Raw genomic sequence first — 13,996 nt, 5'->3', positions numbered from 1 at the left:
GCAGGGTTTCTTTTGCACAGAACGCTGTCACGATTCTGTGTCCCAGGCACAAGGAACCCCACCAGGCTATATAGCTTCCAGGCTTCCTGCACAGAGGAAGGGAGGCCTTGCTGGGGAATCTCCTGTGGGGTTTCTAATAGCTGCTTCCACCAGGAAGGTTTTGGTGAAAGCAGAAACCATGGTGGGACAGGATGTGACTGTTTTTGTTTGGAGACAGAATGTAATTGGGAAAACAAATTTCCAAGCCCATTTATTATATCGGGCTTGGAAACACTTATTTTCCAAATATTTTGGAATTATTTTCCAGTATTTTGGAGAATTACTATTTTAGCTGATCCCAGTCTGAATTGAATAGAGGAAGGTTTGCACATAGGAACATAGGAAGCTGCCTTCTACTGAGTCAGACCCTTGGTCCAGCTAGCTCAGTATTGTCTACACAGACTGGCAGCAGCTTCTCCAAGGTTGTAGGCAGGAGTCTCTTTCAGCCCTATCTTGGAGATGCCAGGGAGGGAACTTGGAACTTTCTGCATGCAAGTACTCTTCCCAGAGTGACCCCATCCCCTAAGGGAAATATCTCAGTGTATTCACACATGCGTATTCCATTCAAATGCAACCAGGGTGGGCCCTGCTTAGCAAAGAGGACAATTCATGCTAACTACCAGAAGACCAGCTCTCCTCTTGTAGACCAGCTCTCCTCTTGACATTACTCACATGACATTAGTAATCCCAACCAATGAAAAAAAATGCTGTTGAGCCAGTGTGGTGTAGTGGTTAGAGTGCTGGACTAGGACTGGGAAGACCCAAGTTCAAATCCCCATTCAGCCATGAAACTAGATGGGTGACTCTGGGCCAGTCACTTCTCTCTCAGCCTAACCTACTTCACAGGGTTGTTGTGAAAGAGAAACTCAAGTATGTAGTACACCGCTTGGAGGAAGAGCGGGATATAAAATGTAATAATAATTTATTATTATTATTATTATTATTATTATTATTATTATTATTATTATTATTATTAGCTTTTATAATCTGCCCTTTCTTGATGGAACACTAGTTGACATAGATGTAAGTTATTCTACTTTACTGTCACAACAACTCTGCAAGGTTGTTCTATAGCCCTATTCACATGATATATTCAGCATACCGGTAATCTTTGCACAGTGTACACAATGCACAGATCTGTACACACATGCAGTTTTTCACACATGTTGAATGCATGTATAGCAGTACACTTCCTAACTGTATCCTGCATTTGAGGGGTCCCGTATGCAGGTTCACTTTTAAAACGTATGCCTGCACACACATTCAAACAAGAACATATACATGCGTACAGACACCTGAATGTGAGGGTGAGTGCAAAGCTTAAATGTATATCAACTAATCACAGCAACCATTCACAACAGCAGCAGTTCATCCTAGTTTTGCTGTGTTAGTTTGTAGCTGAAGGGGGAGAGGAAACCATTGTCCCAATTCAAGCCTAATAGCATTACATTTCCTGATAAACTGGTAGAGAGAGTGATTAGTCCAAAGTGACTCACCTGGCAAAGTTCATGGCTGAGCAGAGATTTGAAGCTGTGTCTCCTTGGTCCAGCACTATATTTGCTACACCTGACCACACGAGGTCTCCAGTCCTTTGTATTCATTTATTCGTGGGGGGGAACCTAGCAGGTTGTTTGATTTAACTCTAAGCAGCATATCAGGACACAGTGAAGGACAGAATCAAAGACAAACAAACATATTTTAGATTAAACGCCTGTCATGTTAAGGCATGATGTTCAAAGGCTTATTTCCTAGTGTGAATTGGGTGCAGAAGGAAACACGATATTCTACAGTCTTGGCAATAGCAGGGCCTCAAATAATAAAGTTTATTTGTACATGTGTGCACGCACATACACACACACACTTTAAAAAGCAAGAGGATAATATGACAATGGCTTTCCAAAAAAAAAAAAAAAGAGGAAATGAAAAAGGACGTCATGTTTTTGCACGCGCACACACACACACACACACACACACACACACAATCATATCTCTCTCTCTCCCCCTTTCTCCCCCCCAAATGCCTGTGAATGACAGGTTTTTACCAGCATCTCTAGGCTACAGAGCCACTAATGCAGATATCAGCCCATGCAACAAAGCCAGATGTTCACCCTGTCCTCATATTTACTTGGATAACACTATTACATGACTTAATAACATCAGAAACTAATTCTCTTGCTTATTCCCCAATGTGATATATGACACCACCTGCTGACAATGCTTCTGCTGTCCGCAAAGGACAAACTGGTCACTCACTATGCAAAAGAATAATAGATACAAATCTGATGTCAAAAATGGCAACAGAAACCAGTGGGAGAACACTTCAGTCTCCCAAGACACGACTCTGCTGCTAACCTAAAAGCTGCCATTCTTTAAACAAAGAAACTTCAGAAGGAGACTCTAGTGTAAAATTGATGAATTAGAGTTTATCAGGAAATGTAATGCTATTAGGCTTGAATTGGGACAATGGTTTCCCCTCCCCCTTCAGCTACAAACTAACATAGCAAAACTAGGATGAACTGCTGCTGTTGTGAATGGTTGCTGTGATTAGTTAACATACATTTAAGCTTTGCACTCACCCTCACATTCAGGTGTCTGTACGCATGTATATGTTCTTGTGGCAGCCTTCTATGTTCCTAAGAACTATTGATTTTCCATGATTTGGAAGACCAGTCATGGTAGGATAATTCATGAGGGGCTCTATGTCATCTTGGAGTCCAGAAACATTGCCTATAGGAAATAGCAAATGTATCACTGTCTGGAAGTACATAGATAGTTCATAATGCCTCTCATTTCATTTCATTTCATTTCATTTATTCATTCATGTGCATAGCCATGATTGCACCAAATAAATATACAACCAACTGTACTATGTCACATGTAAATCAATACACCTGCACCATGAAATAAGAGGGGGCCCCTTACAGTCAATTGTTACAGACTTCCGGTAGTTAGCCTGCCTCTTTTGGGTTGCCAGCGCACAAGAGGCTACTCATTGGGAAACCCCTACACCACATTCTGATAACAGAAGGATTATGCCTCCCAAGAAGTACTAGTTAATAGTGCTTTAAGATAGTAGTGGTAACATATTTACAGAGATTAGCAGAGATTAGCAAAGCAGATGGAATGTATCACTGTCTGGGAGCACACAGTTAGGTCGTTCATATGCTTCTCAGGTTGTCTCATTCATTCATGTATGTGCATAGCCATAAGTGATTGCACTTATCTTGCCCTCCCAAGAGCTAGTTGTGTTGCAATGAACCTTTTGCCCTTGGCAGCCATTCCGATGGCTTCAGAATGCTGAAAGGGATGTCTGGTGTGAGTTTTACTGCAAGCCGTTTCCAGATGATAGTGAAGTAAGATCACCAGTTATCCAGTAAGTGGCAGCAAATAGCTAAGAGTCACTGGAAATAAATTCAGTGAAGCAAGTTCACAGATACTCTCTATGTCTGCTAGCCTTCAAGATACAAGCTTTCAAAGATCCCACCACCACCTTTGGCATGTAAAGTACAGTACAATGAATGAGGCTGAAGCTTTGGCTATATTGGCTTTATACCCAATGAACTGTCTTGGCTTCCTCCAGAGGATCCTGGGGATTGTAGTTTGTTTGAACATGTTTGTAATTCCTGTTAAGAGTCCTTAGTCCCAGGGGTATAGCTAGGGGAGAAGGGGCCCGTGTTCATCCCTCTCCCTTGCGGCCTCTCGGTGTGAGGGAGATAATGAAGAAAATAGGGAAGGGTGGAGCTGGAGGGGCCCCCCAGGACCTGGGGGGCCCAAGTTCTTTAAACCCATCCACTCAATTATAGCTACGCGCCTGCTTAGTCCCCTGGTATAACTACAGTTCCGAGGATTCCCTGGGCTCTGAGAATCATGGGCATGACTATAATCGAAGAGGGGAGGGGGCAAATGTCCCTGGCCAGGCCTCTGAAGAAGAAGAAGAAGAAGAAGAAGAAGAAGAAGAAGAAGAAGAAGAAGAAGAAGAAGAGGAGGAGGAGGAGGAGGAGGAGGAGGAGGAGGAGGAGGAGACCACTATCTTCACTTTTTATTCCAGGGCCTTCCCCAACCTTGCTATGCCCCGGTAGTTTCAGTTTGTGATGTAGATATGCAGAATGTTTTTCTGTGGTTAGATATAAACGCGTGGGTGGTTATTACTACCCACCCCCCACCCTTACTTGGTTCTTTTATGCCCTAGGGCATAATCTGGTTGCAGTAACCTTGCTGAAGCTGAGCAGGTCTGAGACTGGTCAGTGTCTGGAGAGAAGGCTGCCTTCATGATCCAGCCAAACTTGGATCCTAAAAAAAGCTTTCATGGATGAGGAAGAGGAGCTGCACCATGCAGTAACCTGTGGCAATGACTATGACCCAACAGTGAGCAACCTCAGTCCTGGAGGGGACAGATGTCCCTGCATGAAGAACCTAAGATCCTGGGGGCTTTGACACTACCCCAGAGGCATATCTAGGAAAAATAGCGCCTAAGGCAAGCACTGAAATTGCGCCCCCTGTCCAAACATCTGACACCCATCTTTCAGATAACTTTACCATAATATCAGCTCAAAAATACAAGTCAAGCTCACTAATCTTTTAATATTTCAAAAACTATTTAGCAGTGGACATAGCCAGACCAAAAAATGCTGGAAAACGACAAATTTCAGTATGCTGGGGCTCATGAAATACCCAAATACTATGTGGAGGTGTACTTGGAAAACTAAACAGAAGCGCCTAATTCTCTACTATGCATTGTAGCATAGCTATGACATAAGTTTTAAAAATAAATGGAGAATTTGACTTTTCCCAGATAGTCTGAAAATAATTAACAGATATGCAGAGTAAACTGTGTCACTGCTTGGAATATATTCTAGTATTTCAGAAAGACAGTTAAAATGAGAGAAAGAGAGCAAGAAACTCCCAGTGGGCCTTAATACTAAGGATTTCATACTGATTCAAAGACAAACTCACCATTAATAGCTATATTATTAAGACACCACATTTAACTCACTTATCATAAGAAGCAAACTAAGAGCCAATGAATAGAATCCTAGCTCATAAGCCTCAGCTCAGTATTCACAAGCCCTGATTCTCTGTACATAGTGCCAATCTGAATATGTGTACAGTGACTTATATTATATTAAATTTTATTTTATTTTAACCTGTAGCCCCTTTGAGGGGCTTCCTAAAGGCCGTGGGGGGGGGGTCTGCAAAGATTCCCCCGCTGGCCTCTAGGGCCTCGCAGGGACTGTTTGAGCATGTGTGATGGTCATTTTTAAAAAACAATTTTTTTTAATGGCTGCAGAAAACAAAATGGCTGCTGTGAAAGCTCAAATGGCCTCTGCAAGGCCTGGCATGGCCTAGGGCCTCACAGAGTCCATTTGAGCATGCGCAGTGGCCATTTTGTTTTTGGTGGCCTTTTTAAAAAAAAAAATAATTTTAAAAAATGGCGCCCCCTTCAAGTGGCGCCCGGGGCATGTGCCCTACCTGCCCCACCCTAGATATGCCCCTGCACTACCCATCTGGATCCCAGACCCTACTTCAGGTCCTTCCCAATCAGCCCTCAAGAGGACCTCAAGAGGTGTGGACCCAGGCCTCTTGCAGTTTGAAAACACTGTAAATATGAGTTTTCAAACTCCACCTAAAAACAAATTAATAAATTTATTAATTTATTATGCATTTATTTATTATTATGTAATAAATGCATAAGCAACACCAGAGAGAGAGAGAGAGAGAGAGAGAGAGAGAGAGAGAGATGGGAGGAATGTTATTAACAAAGCAAGGTCAGAAGGCCCAGCCATGCAAGAGATAGGTGTGTCCTATTACTATGCATAGTTAAATTCAAACAAGCGAAAAGGATAGTAGATACAGAGGCTAGTCACATGAGTACCTGGGTTGGGCTGTTCTTATGGGCACTGGGATCACTCCCAGTCTTGGTGCTTCTGCCCCTGCGAGCCCAACTTTCAACCTTGTACCTTGACCAGGGTTAGAGGGTACAAGCATGCCGTCAACCCAAGGTCCGGGGTCGTGTATATACTCAGGCTAAGCTGCTCTCCCCGCAGATGAGCAGGACGGGAGCGCTAGGTGGCCAGATCGGCCGCCCACATGACGGCTGGCTATGTGACAGAGCTGGCGGGAGCTGGGGAGTTTGGGGGCCATGCGGCCCCCGGAAGCTCCAGTATGTCCTGCACAAGCAAAACAGTGGTACATTTGTTGGTAACCTCCAGACTTGACTTCTGTAATGCGCTCTACATAGGACTGCCTTTGTACGTAGTCTGGAAACTTCAGTTGGTTCAGAATGCGGCAGCCAGGTTGGTCTCTGGGTCATCTCGGAGAGACCACATTACTCCTCTGTTGATGGAATTACACTGGCTGCCAATAGGTTTCCAGGCAAAATACAAACAAAGCCCTAAACGGCTTAGGCCCTGGGTATTTTTAAGAGAGCGTCTTCTTCGCCATGAGCCCCACTGCCCATTGAGGTCATTTGAGGAGGTCCGTCTCCAGTTGCCGCCAACTCGTTTGGTGGCTACACAGAGACGGGCCTTCTTGGCTGCTGCCCCAAGATTGTGGAATGTGCTCCCTGCTGGGATACAAACCTCCCTATCTCTGGCAATTTTTAAAAAACTTCTGAAAACACATCTCTTCAACCAGGCTTTCTCAGCTTTTTAAAACTTGTTTTTAAATTGTTCTGACTATTTAATTGTTGTTTTATGATGTTTTTAATTGTTAATCATTGTTTTATGCCTTTATAATTTTTGCTCTAATTATTAACTGATTTTAATGGTATTTTAATGTAATTGAAATACCATTATTTCAAAACCCATTATTTCAAAACCCTGAGCCTTTTGGAAGGGCAGTATAAAGGTTTAATAATAAATAAATAAATAATACTGGGGAGACCCCTGAGCTGGGAGGCTGCTTTTCAGCCTCCCGTCGGGGGTCTACTTGTGATTTTTAAAACCGGGTTTGCAGAGCGCTCACTCTGCAAACCTGGTTTAAGGGGAGGGTTACTTTGGCGGGTTAACCGCCAGGAGGCAACCAGGCTCACCTGCAAGCCCGGTGGCTCCCACAATCAGCTGAAATCGGGCTAAGCTCCCCTAGCCCGATTTCTGCTGATCATGGGAATAGCCTCACTGAGTCAGACCATTGGTCTATCTAGCTCAGTATTGTCTTCACAGACTGGCAGCGGCTTCTCCAAGGTTGCAGGCAGGAATCAGTCCTATCTTGGAGATCCTTCCAGGGAGGGAACTTGGAACCTTCTGCTCTTCCCAGAGCGGCTCCATCCCCTGAGGGGAATCTCTTACAATGCTCACACTTCTAGTCTCCCATTCATATGCAACCAGGGTGGACCCTGCTTAGCTAAGGGGACAAGTCATGCTTGCTACCACAAGACCAGCTCTCCTCTCCAACTAATAATCACAACAGTGATACTGGCAGTAAACCTGCATGCTGCCCATTTCCCAGGAGTTAAGCAGCCTAAATATGTGCAGGATTGTAGCTCCTGACTGAAACATTCATAATCAGGTTTGTACCAGCATTCTTAAGTTGTGTGGAAACTATTTTAGTGATAAGAGTATGGTATTTGTTTATCTGGCTGAAATTTGAAAGAATCAGTAGAAACCTATGGAGCGGGTTTCCCTTATAAACACATTAACATCAGGAAGTCGAAACACCATATCAGATCTGGTTGCTGAGATAACAAGTGCTAAAGTGCTTTTAAAGCAAATAAAGACAAATCACAGTAACTGTAGAAGCAACTGGGATCATCTTGCCCTCAGCATCAGAACTGTTTAAAATTGAAGCAGAAAATTCAGATTAATGATATTTCTCATTTGCATATGGTGGCCTGCTCTGTGATACCTTCTGTGTCTGTGTTGGTGTCTGTTTGTGAAAGGATGCCACACACGCCCTGAGGTCATTGACACAGTCATTCACACAATCAAAAACTGAGGCTGTTCTCACAAGCATCCAAGTCCAGGCTCGCTGCCGGTGAAAACCACTGGGATCCATGTGGATCCTGGAGGTAACCCAGCACCAAACATGGTGATCTTCCATCTGGCCGCTGTGACATGTTTGTCAGGTTTTTCGCTGATAAAGTTGCTCACCTTCGGTTGGAGTTGGATTCCAATTGCTCAGTATCCGTTGAGGAAATAGAGGCTAGGCCTTGTGATACTATCTGGGATACCTTTGAGCTTGTTGAGGCTGATGATATGGATAGGATTCTCACCAACATGGGCACAGCGACCTCTAGCCTAGACCCTTGTCCCTCCTGGCTCGTTAGGGTTGTGAGGGGGAATGTTCTCTCCTGGCTTTGAGAGATGGTTAATTCCTCTCTTCGGGAGAGGTTTGTTCCATCAGCCCCCCCAAAAAGCGGTGGTCTACCCTCTTCTGAAGGCCTAATATTAACATTGCTCAACCCTGTTAATCTGGATAACTATTGTCCAACCTCCAATTTTCCTTTTCTTGGTAGGATTTTGGAGAATGTGGTTTGTGCTCAGTTGATGAGAGTCCTGGAGGAAACTGATTTCCTGGATCCTTGCCAGTCAGGCCACAGCACAGCACTGAAACGGCATTGGTTGCCCTGTTGGATGACCTGTATCATAACCTTGATTTGGGAAGTGTACCTCTCTTGGTTCTCCTTGATCTCTCAGCAGCCTTTGATACCATTGACCATGCTATCCTTCTGGAGTGCTTAAGTGAGCTGGGCCATGGAAGCACCGCTCTTCAGTGGTTCTGGCCCTATCTCACTGGGCGATTCCAGTCAGTGTTGATTGAGGGGTAAGTGTCCTGCACCCTGGCCCCTTTCTTGTGGGGTTCCACAGGGCTCGGACCTTGCTCCCATTCTCTTTAACCTCTACATGAAGCTGTTGGGCCTGGTCATCCATCAGTTTGGGGTATGTTTTCAGCAATATGCTGATGATACTCAGCTTTATATCTCGACCCCTGGACCAACAGGTGATGTCGTCCATGTGTTGGCTCAATGTTTAGAGGCTGTCAGGACCTGGATGGGCCAAAACAAGCTTGGGCTTATTCCCTCCAAGACTGAGTTCCTCTTGTTCAGTCTACGATCTGGCCAATTGCCATGTGTGAGTTTATCTCTTGATGGGGTTGTGCTTCCCTTGAGAGAGAGGGTTCGTGATCTCGGGGTCCTTCTGGACTCACAGCTCCTGCTTGAAAAGCAGGTGGAGGCCATGGCCAGGGGTGCCTCAGGGGCGTAACTATAATAGGGCAAGGGGAGACAGTTGTCTGGGGGCCCAATGCCTTGGGGGGCCCCCAGAGGCAAGTCACATGACTGACTCCCCCAGCCGCGCACCTGCCCGGGCTTCCTTCTGTTGTATTCATCCTCCGAAATTGTTGTGAGTGTTAAGATCTGCAACTACCAGAACTACAGTGAGGGGGGGCATTTTAAAATCTTGTCTCTGGGCCCACTCCAACCTTGCTATGCCCCTGGGTGCCTTTTCCCAGCTTTGGCTGGTTCGCCAGTAACAGCCTTTTCTCAACCGTCAGGCCCTGGCAACAGTAACTCATGTCTGTTACCTCTTGTTTCAGTGCTTATTTCAATGTTAAAACTGGCTGCAAAAGGAGAGGCTTGTCACTTGCTAACTAGCAGGAGGTATTGGCCAATCAATGCTGTGCAAATCTGGTTTCTGATCTCAATGAGAAGAACAGATTTCCCCTGAACCCTCTCTTCAGAAGAAGGCTGTACATGTGTCAGTTATGTGGTGGACTCACCATGATATTATGTACAGTGGTGTCCAAACATGGGTTAGGCGAGGCAGCAAGTAGGCAGCCAGGCAAGGCAACTAGAGACACAAGCTCTTGGGGATCTGTTAAATGGCAAAGGTGCAAGTGAGGACTGTAGGTTTATATGGCTAGTAGGATCCCCACCTCTTCCTGGACTCTTAGGGCAGCCGTTCTCTCAAGGAGACATTCAGGCTGGTGGACTTCCCTTATTCTGAAGAATCATTCTTCTCAGGGTCAGTATTACAGTGAGCAAGTGATCTTCATCCATAATATCTTGGTGGGCAAATATGGGCAATATGAACATGTTTTCCCCTCACACAACACATACACTTTTTCTTTTAACACTACTGTGTCCAAAGCTACTCAGATCTCATTGTACAATTGTTCCCTCACTGTGTCATTCTGTCTCATTCACCCATTTTGTTCATCTGTTAGTTGACTGATGATTGATTAAGTGCCATCAAGTCAGTGTCGACTCTTAGCGACCACATAAATAGATTCTCTTCAGGATGATCTGTCTTCAACTTGGCCTTTAAGGTCTCTCAGTGGTGCATTCATTGTTGTTGTAATCAAGTCTATCCACCTTGCTGCTGGCTGTCCTCTTCTCTTTCCTTCAACTTTCCCCAGCATTATGGACTTCTCAAGGGAGCTGGGTTTTTGCATAATGCGTTCGAAGTATTATAGTTTGAGCATAATCATTTGTGCCTTGAGTGAAAATTCTGGATTGATTTGTTCTACAATCCATGTGGTTTTTTTCCTGGCTGTCCATGGTATCCTCAAAATTTTTATCCAGCACCAAAGTTCAAAAGCGTCAATACTTTTTTATCTTGCTTCTTCTAAGTCCAGCTTTCGCATCCATAGAGTGTCACGGGAAAAACCATTGTCTGAACGATTCTAATCTTTGTAGGTATAGACACGTCACTGCGTCTAAATATCCTTCATTGCAACCCTACCAAGTGCTAGTCTGCAGCATATTTCTTGACTGCTGGATCCTTTACTGTTGATGGTCGATCCTAAAAGGCAAAAGCTATCCACCACTTCAATTTCTTCATTATCTACTACTGTGTTATCTTTTGCCTCAGCAGCTTCTTCATAAAATTATTTGCCTGATGCTAATAGTACAGGTGTGTACAAATCGCAGTCTGTGCACTGGTTCAGCATGGGGAGGGGAGTGGGGAGTAGGGGTGTGCATGGACCGGTCTGGGGCCATGCAAGAGGCCTCCGGACCAGTCCGGAATCCGGCTGGTCTGGTGGTTCGGTGGGGTGGGGGAGTGTGGCTTTAAGGGCAGGGGGGTAGTACTTAAGTATGACAACCAGTACTTACCCCCCTGCCGCTCTTCCCCCTCCGGCGCTGGACTTTTCTAAAATGTTTTTGGGGCGGCAGAGTTCCTTCCTGCTGCCCCGTCCCCATCGTTGTCTCCTGATTTTACAAGTAGTAAAAGCTGGCGCCATGCATATGCCCGTCGCGGTGCACACACGCCTGTTGCCGCCGCCGGGGTGCGCACGCTGCATATGTGATGTATGTGGTGCGTGCGCCAGCGGTGGCGACGGGCGCACATGCGCTGCGATGGGCGCATGCGTGGCGCCAGCTTTTACTGCTTGTAAAATCGGAAGACAACGACAGGGGCAGGGGCGGCAGGGAGGAACTTTGCCACCCCAAAAATGTTTTAGAAAAGTCCAGCACCGGAGAGGGAACAGCAGCGGGGGTGGGGGTAAGTACTACCCCCCCGCCCTTAAAGCCACACTCCCCCCAGTGCTGGACCACGCCTCCGTGGTTCCATGCACATCCCTAGCAGGGTGGGGGCGTTTTAAGAAAGAGGAGAGCAGGTCCTTACCTGCTCTCTGCCAGCCCATGTAGCTTCCTGCTGGGGCAGCACATGTCCTAAGAATCTCCACACGGTGCCAGCATGCACATGGCATCTATGCATGTGTGGGCACCATTTGCGTGGTCAGCATGGCATTGCTGACCATGCAAATTATTATTATTTACATTTACAGTGGTGTCCAAACATGGATTAGTCAAGACAGCAAGTAGGCAGCCAGGTAAGGCAACTAGAGACACCAGCTCTCTAGAAAAAATGGTGCCTATGTATGAGCGGATGCTATGTGCATGCGGGTGCCACACTGGAACAGACACCGCCCCAGCAGGAAGCTGCATAGGGCAGTGGGGAGCAGCTAAAGACCTGCTCTCCTCTTCAGGGGCATAGCTATAATTGAGCAAAAGGGTTCAAAGAACATGGGCCCCCAGCTCCTGAGGGCCCTCCAAGTCCACCCCTCCCTATTTTCTTCATTATCTCCCTCACTCTGGGGGACCGCCAGAGAGAGGGATGAACACAGGCCCCCTCTCCTCTAGCTTCTTAAAGCTCCTGCTCCCCTCCCCATGCTGAACTAGTGCTTGAGCACACGTGGAATACTGTTGCATATAAAGTGGTCCTCACACAACTAGTTAAAATGCTCCCTTTTGCTCAAGCCACATACTGGCTGACATACAGAGCAAGGATGCACTGGTGGAGTGAGAGAGCAGCCTAACTGAACTTCCCAACTAACTGCACCAGCGCAGTGGCGATGTGGCAATTTTTGACACCCTCCTCTTCCCAGCAAGTCCTTTGTGTGTTACCAGAACTGCCTTGGAGCACTGGCTAGATGCTCAAAATGTACTTTTGGCCTAGAGTGGGGAAATTACCTTGGCTAGAGGGAGCAGTTTGGTTCCAGTATCAATTTGAGCAAGTTTGGTGTGTGGGAAAAGATGAGGAGACACAAAGATGGTTCAAAAGCTTTATTAAGGGTAGATGGGGGTACAGGATGCAAAGGTTTGGTTATTTATTAATTATTTTATTTATTTATTCGATCTTTATATTACCCTTCGAAAATGGCTCAGGGAGGTTTACAATTAAAACAAATTCATTAAAACCAATAACAGTTAAAACAGAAATATAAACAATGTAAAACATCAGCTAACAATTAAAACATCATAAAAAACAATTAAACAATCAGAACAATTAAAAAAACCTGAAACTAGGTTACAGCATTACAACAATTAAAACTAATTAAAAACCCTGGAAGGCCAGGCCAAACAGATAGGTTTTAAGGGCTCTCCTGAAGGCCAGTAAAGAATTCCAATTGCGGATTTCTGCCGGGAGTGCGTTCCACAGCCCAGGAGCAGCTACAGAGAAGGCCCACCTCTGAGTCGCCACCAGACAAACTGATGGGAACTGGAGACGGACCTTCTCAGATGACCTTAACGTGCGGTGGGCATCATGTAGAAGAAGGCGCTCTCTAAGATTAGGCAGGGTGATAAATCTTGACTAATATTCTAAGCAGGAATATGGCTAACAATAATTTAGCATAAAGGTCTACTTAGAGATCGAGCGGCTTGGCTAAGGTGTTTAGACCAGAGCCTGACTTAAGGCTTGCCATGGAAAGTACTTAAGTGGGGAGGCTGGAAAGGGGCGGGGAGAGAGGAGGCTTAGAAGGGCAGGAGTTAGTCTACCTATCCTTCCTGGTTTGAGTTGGTGCATTTGTTGCATGTTGGTTGGCCCCTTCTCATGGGAGTCACACAGATAACCAATGCATTTCCTAACCCATCTTTTAATTAATAGTTTAGCTGGCAAGGACTCAGGGAGATGAGTGCATCAAAACGAGAGATTTTCAACCTTATACACCTACAGGCATCCTGCTCTTCAGATATGCAGTCCGGCATAGACTGATTGAACTCATACACGCATCCACATAACTTCACCCTTGCCTTTGTTGGGCGAGATTAAGCTCAAGTAGCAATGAGCTTCTTTGTCTTTCATGGAATCTGCTACCCTCTGGGGAGACAATATGGCTTGGAAGCTGCATCAGGCCATGTTTTGAGGTATAACTACCTCTGGCCAAAGCACATGGCCTTGAAATCTGTTTGGATCACTATCTTGCACACTCTCGAGTGAGTTGTAGCCTTTGCTCCTCGCCCTTCTTCTCCCCTGCTTTTCTTCCCGCTCCCCATGAGAAGAGGCCAACCAATGTGCAACCAACACACCAACATTGTCTTGTCTTCCCCTTTAGGGATAGGCAAACTAACCTCTTGCCTTTCTAAGCCTCCTCATCCCCCCTCTCTTTTCAGCCTCCCCCCTTTTAAGCACTGTCCATGGCAAGCCTTAAGCCAGGCTCTGGTCTAAAGGTCTAATTAGAGATTGATTGGCTTGGCTAAGGTGTTTAGACCAGAGCGACCAGCTGTGCATCTTGCCAA

Source organism: Hemicordylus capensis, chromosome 4, assembly GCF_027244095.1.
Source record: "Hemicordylus capensis ecotype Gifberg chromosome 4, rHemCap1.1.pri, whole genome shotgun sequence".
NCBI classification, from domain to species: Eukaryota; Metazoa; Chordata; class Lepidosauria; order Squamata; family Cordylidae; genus Hemicordylus; species Hemicordylus capensis.
This window is presented reverse-complemented; position numbering follows the sequence as displayed.